Source organism: Macrobrachium nipponense, chromosome 38, assembly GCF_015104395.2.
Source record: "Macrobrachium nipponense isolate FS-2020 chromosome 38, ASM1510439v2, whole genome shotgun sequence".
NCBI lineage: Eukaryota > Metazoa > Arthropoda > Malacostraca > Decapoda > Palaemonidae > Macrobrachium > Macrobrachium nipponense.
In genome coordinates this window covers 41,670,515-41,679,463 of record NC_061098.1, presented here as the reverse complement: position 1 = coordinate 41,679,463, position 8,949 = coordinate 41,670,515, and positions in this window count along the sequence as shown.

Below are 8,949 nucleotides of genomic sequence, written 5' to 3'. Positions count from 1 at the left end.
CCTCCACGCCCATTGTTAAAACTATATCTGAACAGAAGATCTGGGCTGGAGTGCTGAACTATTACAGACAGAACAAAGAAAAGATCAACAAATAGAAAAAATCATAATTGCGTTAAACGGAAATCCGAAGGAAAAGGAATAATATAAAGTATAAGCAGCAGAATTATATAATCAAAGATAATATCCGTGTAGATCCGTGACGAGGAAAACCCGCAACACACCACAGCTGAATAACAACCAGGTGGTGGTACCTATCTCACTCATACCCACTTGTCTTAAAATTGTTGCATGAAAATCCACTGCATGGACACCCGGGTTATTCCCTAATGTCACAGAAAGCCAAATCTTTATTTTATTGGCATACGATGCTTACAGCTATCCAAAAAAGCACTTAGCAAATTGGTTTCGCACTTGTCAAGAATACGCGAAAGGGCACAAATTGAAGTACACCTGTCAGCCATAGCGGGGCTTACCCCGTGCCAAATCAACCCTTTGAAAGAGTACTCTTAGATTTATTAACAGGATTTTGCGAGTCAGACCGAGGAAATACCTCCTAGTAATCATAGATGCCTTGACTCGATATACAGAACTGATAGCGATTTAAAACAAAAACCGCAGTCGAGTGCGCTAGAAAGTTTTACGAGTGCTACATTTGTAAACATGAATCCACACACAATCATATCTGACTCTGGCGGGGAGTTCAATAATCATTTTCCTTAACTCCTTGGCGAATTTCCTTTCTAAAGAAAATCATACCATGATCTATCACCCAGAGTCTAATGGGCTAGTGGAAAGGGCAAATCGTAAGGTTTTAAACATTTTAAGGGTCACCTTAGGGGGCAGACCCCAACTGGGACATTGCCATACCTGCGGTACTAAGCACACTAATCACTCATATCATGTTGTCTATTAAAATGACACCGCACGAGGCACTGTACGGTATCCCAGCTAGAACACCTTTCCATGTATTACGCCTACAATTAATTTATCAAATCCTCTAAAGGAGGTTATGGGAGTGCAGCATAAGTCGATATAATATACCCTTCCGTAAGAACAAAGAGCACAAATTATAATGAAAAGAAATCATGATAAAATAGCTAAGCCAACTAGAACATATGCTGTGGGCGATAAGGTATACATACAAGTATACGTAAGTAAAGGTTTAAATTATAAACTGACACCTAAGTTTGAAGGTCCGTTTAACATTTTAGAAACATTAACGGCCAATAGATTTAGGGTTCAAAATGTATCCAACCCCACTGATATGAGATTTAGGGTTCCATTGTATCCAAACCCCCACTGATATGGAATAGTCCATTGGCACCTATCAAGAACTAAAGAAGGTAGATGGAGTGAGGGAAAAATGGTTGTATTTATGAAACTTGTATAATAATTTATATATATATATCAATCATATTTGTATGTAAACATATTCTTTAACATGAGTTATTACATATATTTTACTCATTGCAGGTTTCCAAAATGAATCTGTTATTGTTAGGAGTAATATTGTGTGTTCAGACATCTTTGTTGTATAGAAAGAGCGCTAAGATGAAAGAAATAGAATTTAATCATGGCTCGATTATCGAGAGAACAGAAGACATTTTTATTGTGTCGAGTAATATAGTCATAGAAGTGGATATGCAAGCCATATTTTTGCCTGAAGATGACGTCCTTAACTTAAAGAATGACCTGATGAGGTTTGCCATTTCGCTTAAGGAAATGCACCAACGTCATTTTCATGCTAACTCAAACCCTAAGCGTCGCGGAAATGTTATCTTACGACATACAAAATAAAACCGCTGAGGCAGAGGAACTTGCTCGTGACTTGCTGATGTGGTCTGTGCGGTACAATAATCTCAAACACCGCAACCTGCTTATTCTTGCTGGACTAAACATCTTGGGATCTGTTGCGAGTCTAGGCTTAGGAATTTCAAATCGCCTTAAGATAAATAATCAAAATAAAAAATTGAGTTTTTGCAACACAAAACCGAATTAGCTTTGTCTGAACTTCGCAGCCAGTTATCTTCAATCAATCAAATAATGAGTTTGGTGAACGAACATTCTAGTAATATCGATCAGATTATGGAAGTTCAACATTTGCTGGCTACGTTAGCTTATTATAGTTCGAAAATAGATCATATCCGTGTCAAAATATCACATTTTATTGAGAAATCAAAGGACTAGTGGAAAGCTATTACGTTAGCGACAAAGGGTGTGTTATCTCCATACCTTATGCCTATTAAAGATCTGACGTTAACTTTGGAGAACGGACGGGAGAAACTAGGTTATATTCCTTTATTAGACGCCCATAAAGTAGAGTTCTATTATAGCCTAATATCAGTCAGCGTTGAAAATTATAGGATTATGATCACTATACCTTTTGATTCTTCCGATGCTTGGCAATCATACAAAATAGCACCGTTTCCAACTTTCATGACGAATAACTCAAGTCCAGTAATAAGTAAATATCCAATTTGACGGGACATGTTCTGATTTCTTCTGATAGGAAATCATTTACAGTCATTAAAGACTTAGAGAAACTCACTCACTGTTCAGAAGCCATGAATAAAAAAGTTTGTACAGCTGACTCTTTTGAATTCTATCCTATATCAATGGATTCATGTGAGTTAGGCATAGTGCTAAACGGCTCTCTTTCTAATACACGCGAAGGTTGTCTGAAGAAACTTTATCCCTTTTACAGTAATAAGTTCAATTACAGAATGAATAATGGCTCCTGGATCCGATATGACAAAGACGGTTTTCAAGTCGAATGCCCGGACGGGACCACCGCCCATTCCCAATTCTTTGTTGCAGCTGATGGTTGTACCGGGGACATCTTACAAACTACACCGTCAGAGGGGTCACACGATAAATACGTGAGAAGACGTATTTTGCGAACTATACCTGGCGACTACAATTATCCCATCACTACCTCTCCCATACAACGCGCGGGTGGCTCATCGTTTGACGCAACTGGCTGAGATGAACCACGCGTCACCGACTTATGCAGGTGGAGAAAATCTTCGTTACTACGTGCTGCTGGCCGTGTTCAGCGTGATGGCCATATTGGTTATCGCCATCAACATCTTTGCTTGGCGTAGGCTGAGGCGTACACAGAAGGATCTCCAAGTAAACGTGTTGTCACGTCCAGATGACGTACCCGTTGCGCTCAAGGCGTATACGTTCAGGGCCGCCTGAAACTGGCCATTTCATTTGGTGCCTAGGAAAATTGTCTGGAATTGTGTAGTGTGTGAAAAGCGGTCTGTATGCTGGCAAAATGTAGGACAAGAAAGACTCACGCCTTTGCATTTGAACAGTTAAAGTATCTCCCAGGCACCTAATAAAATATTATAGCCCAATATATATATATTAATATACTCCTAAAAGTATTTTTCGGGCACCCCTAAATACAAATATACCAGCCCTATATATTAATCTGTGCACACGTTATATGGTTTATACCATTGTACATTTATATGTTTATCTATTACAAAGAGTGACAAGTACTCTTTAACAATTAACCATGATCATGTTTGTGTTTCCCAGTAACCGCTATTCTTAATCAGGTTACCTATTACCATAATATACCAGTAACCTCTATTCTTCATCAGGTTACCTATTACCATAATCTTCATGTATACATGTTAACCTTTTGATTTTTACCTTTTGATTTTTACCTTTTGATTTTTTTTTTTGTACCTAATAATTATTATTATCAAACATGGATCTAAATTTTCCATGCATTTATCTTTGTTTATGAAATATTGTCCCAAAAAGGGTATGTAACAGAACCGTTTTTATGCATTTATCACTTGTTATGTTTATATCTAAACATATGTTACGAGCACACTCCTAAGAAACCATGTTTAAAGTAACTTTTGTTATTCAAGGCTTGAATGGTAGCTGTCCGAGCCTAATGTAATAAATACATTTTAGAATTACATATCTGTCAAATAAAAACCCACCCATGACCTGAGGTCATTGGCGAATTAGGAGGGTCCTACGTGACCAAGGCAAATCTAGATCACGCTATGCGATGTCTGCAGTAGCCTGGTTTAAGTTTGTTTGGAAATGTCATCGTTTTGCATTACTGTTAACCTTTCATAACAACTTCCATGGGAAGCGGTTGACCTGTTAACCTGCGCCGGAAACTTGTAACTTCCGAGCCGGCGGACTACGTATGTTTTTATGTGAATCGCTGAGATAGCTAATGTTTCGCTATCAACGTGATGCTCTAAGAAGTCAGTTCATTTCTAGCGATAAAACGGAACGGTCTCATGACCGAACTGTCTCTCTTGTTATGGAGTTCAGTAATAAAGTTGTTCTATTGTTATTCAACTTATCCGTTTGAATCATTTCCTTTACTTTAAGAAGAACCACTCTACTAAGATATCACATAGGAGAAAGAAGGAACCAGAATGCTTACGAATAACAGTCGTAAGAAAAGACAAACAGTCTTTCGCAAAAGCGAAACGACTAAGATATATATATATATATATATATATATATATATATATATATATATATATATATATATATATATATATATATATATATATATATATATATATATATATATATATATATAAATGACTGGTAAAAATGTTCTGTTACAAAAAAATTCCATCTAATAAATGGAGCCTATAAAAACGCCAAAATATAGAAAGAAACTACAGTAATAAAATAAATAAAACCCAAAAACATGCTGTGGGTGAGATATGTTGATGATATTCTAACATTTTGGGATAATTCCTTTTAAAATTGAACGCTTTTAGTGCCCAGCATCAAATTTAAATTTACATTTAAAGTTGAATGGGAAACAGACAACAAAGGTGCTTTTCTTGATCTTATAATAATTAGAGACACGACAAAATACAAATTTACCATATACAGAAAACTTTAGCTATCACGACATTCTTTACGAATTTGTTCCCCAGATTTCCTGGAAAAAGAATTTGAACTAATTCGTAAGCAGCTTTCATCTTTAATAAGGTATCCTGATCATATAACTGAGAAAGCAATTCACAAAGCAAACGTAATTTTCTACCTACCCCTTCAAGACAAGACCAGAAAAACAGCCAACAATAAAATGAAAATTACACATCTGGACAGGATTTAGATGGTGACCCAAACTCTCGGAAAATCTAACCCTTTAGCATGTCCTTACCCAAGACCTTAGCCAAATCCTTAATTAACGTCCAACAAAAGACATCCCCCAAGGACACAGGCATTTACGAAATCCCATGCCTGGACTGTGACCAATCTTAGATCGGTTTTACAGGAAAATCACTTCCCCAGAGATTAATACAACATAAACGGTCAGTTAGGTATGGACAACAGAACTCAGCTATTTTCAACCATATAAGTAACCATAACCACAGAATAAACTGACTGGAATTGGTCACATTTGATTCATAGCAGTAACTGTGGATACAAAAGTCGGATGATAGAATCGGCCTTGATTAAACAAAGACAAGTAATGAACATCTCAAAGGGTGCCTGGGATTCAGATGTAGATAGAATCTTCCTTCAATCAACGCTTAAGAGGATTAAAGAAGAATTATCAATGGGAGTGACCTAAAATTGGCCCGAATTGTGGATATAAATCTCTTCGTGTAAATACCACTTTTTTTCTGTAACTTTCTCTCATTCATTACTAACATATATAATATATATATATATATATATATATATTATAATATATATATATATATATATATATATATTATATATATATATATATATATATATATATATGTGTGTGTGTGTGTGTGTGTGTGTGTGTGTGTGTGTGTGTGTGTGTGTGTACAATCTTCTGTTGATACTTCACTGAGTAGATTAGGAGATTACAAATATTATTCGGGTGTTTTTATATTATCATGCTGACTACATTATCTCGATAAAATTTCTTCCTCGGAGACTTTATAATCTTCTATTAATTAAGTTTGCTTGCCACGACATGCTGACAGTTGGTCGTGGAAAATTGTCTCCTTGATCTCATTCTATTAGTCCCTTGTTGCTTCTTATCTTCTCTTGAGCTCTGGGATTCTGATAAAACTTTTACTCCAGGTACTGACCTCAACTTGGAGAGGATGCCTAGCCACCTGAATGACCCGAGGCACTGAGCCTCCTGTATGACTTGAGGCACAGATTAACTGCCCAGCCTTCGCCAAAAGAGAAAGCTAGACGTACCCAGAATGTATCTGGATGCCTTCCATGCTCAAAAGTTGGCGATCCTAGGAGCTAACGAATATCTCCCCGTGGTAGGACATCGAGAGAGACCAGTACACTGCCAAGCATGTCACTTCACTGACTGCCCGCTCTTTCAGAGCCAATATCAATTTGTGGCTGAATGAATCAGTATCTTAAACCCAGAGGCCCAAAGTCCTTCCATGGTACGACTACAGGAGCCATCTCTTCAGATGAAATTGCAGTGAAGAATTGAGGTTGTCTAGTCACTTGGTTTTTCTTCTCCTAAAAAGTTTCCGCTTCCAAGTGCAACTCTTAAATACACCTGACCTGTCATTTTAACTCGTGTCATGGCAAAAATTTTGAACAAATCTTTTATGTGAACATTGGGTCTTTTTAAACCAAAATTTTTAAAAGTAAGAATTTATACTCGAGCAATTGGTACCCAGGTACCCTGTGCAATAGCCCTTCCATCAAGAGACGCAACTAGCTATGGGATGATACCCGTTTTGGGTTTCTACTTTCTGAAATCAATAAGCATCTTATGAGGGTCTTAACTCAAACCGTCTATACCAAAACAAGGGGTGATCCGACCTGACTAGCGTACTCGGTGGGAGCATGCTAAAACTTCTAACGGTCAAATAGCACGTTGGTTTTCAAACCAACGAAATTAAATAAATACCATTTACTTTATTACAAATAATTGTACTGTACTGTTCAACATGCACAATTATTTATTTCTACATTTTCATTCTAATATAAATAAAATATCCTAACCAAAAAATTCCTGTATCTTTAACTTTAACTCAACGCAAAAACTGTTTTTAGGCTTATTTTTCATAGGGCTTTCCTAGCCCCCAACAAGAACAAAACAGCAAAGAGCAGCAACAACATATTAGTACTTCCCGAGCAAGCGATAAATACTGATGATACGTGTTGTCATCGCCAGTGTCAATGTATCAGAATCAATGTATGCACCTTCTTGTGAAGCAGTTAGGCAAAAACAACAAATAAACATCAGCCTTTACCGCTAAAACCACAGAGAGATTAAAACCATTATTCTTCTGAACTCTTATCCTCGGCTTTCCATCTAGTTGAACAGGTTATAGTCACAACCCCGAGGGCCTTTACACGTGGAAAAATATGAATATGAACATAAACTTTTATTGAATGACTGTTCCTATCCTGACAGCAGAGTTCCGGAGACCATTTAGAAGGATATTCGAAATATAAACGGGACAATAAATCAGTTTATATTTCTTTTCATAGCTGGGTACTTTTAACGTGAATTAAAGTCATCAACATGAAACGTGTACTTGCGCTTTGCATGCATGTTGAAAATGCTTAATTTTCCAGTCATTGTCAACGAAATAAGTAAAATGAATGAATAACGGAAAACAAAGCAGCAAAAGAAAGTAAATAGGATACTTGCATGTTTGTTATCATCAAATACGAGGGTTGTCCGTAAAAGAAGGTTCCCAAAGATTTTTCACAATGAAAAACATTATTATTGTCATTGAATAATACATTTTTGGAAAGCTTAGACTTTTTCATATTTTTCGACATAATCGCCGTTGAGATCAATGCATTTTTGCATGCGGTGTACCATCTTTATGCCTGAATCATAGAACTCTCCTGCCGCTCAGCGAAGGTAGCTTAAAACCTCTTCTTTCAGCTCCTCTCCGGTTCTGAAATGAGTTATGGGCGTCTGTACATCCGTCTTTGAATTCTCTGCACCATTTGCGCACGTGTTGTACGCTCACACACTTTTCTCCATAGACTTCACACAGTTGGGAATGAATGTGCACTAGTGCAGTGTTTTTGCACACAAAAAACGAATCACAGAGCGTAATTCGCACCTGGCGGGAGAAGTGAGTGGGAGCTCCATCTCCATCGGATGCCAAGCCAAGGCTGAGCGTCGCAGACAGCTCGCCAGAGTGGGGGACTGGGAGAGGGGGAACCAAGCTACATGCCAGTGTCGCCGGATCTCGCGTAACAGCGTTCCTCGCAACTGCAGCTCCTCGGGAACCTTATTATACGGACAACCTATGTAATTAGGCATCAACGTTCCTTTAATTATCCTCGCGACATTTCTCTCTCTCTCTCTCTCTCTCTCTCTCTCTCTCTGTCTGTCTTATGGAATTAGTAGAATCAGAATGGACAAGAAATATGAAACATTGAAACCAGTGACCAGTAATTATCAATTTCCTGAAATTCCTGGTCTGATGCGATTTTGACCAGTTCTGAAATATTCTCTGTCAAGTTTCGCAGATGTCTTTGACAATTATTAAGGAATTCATCAGGAATACAGAAGATACACTGTATTTGCAATTATATAAAAAAAATTTTTTTTTTCTCTCTCTCTCTCTCTCTCTCTCTCTCTCTCTCTCTCTCTCTCTCTCTCTCTCTCTCTCTCTCTCTCTTGATAATATAAAAGTAAGAAAAAAATGAATTGCAGTTAGAAAACAGTTCTTTGAAAAACTTGAAAAGTTGACAGCAACGTGATATTGAGATATGTTTTATAGTTGCAAAGGCTCACAATACAGAGGTGTTGTAAATAAATGAATTGATGGATGCCATTTGTCATTTCGCGAAATCGGTATTATTTTGTTTTGATTGGGTAAATACATGGCATCTGGCTGTCTAAAGACATCCTTGACACCACATTCGGTTGTAGAATTCCTTATGGGTTTTATTCCTTCCTTACCTGATATTCGTGGTCTTTTTGCGTTTTGAGAGATGAAAGTGCCACAGAAG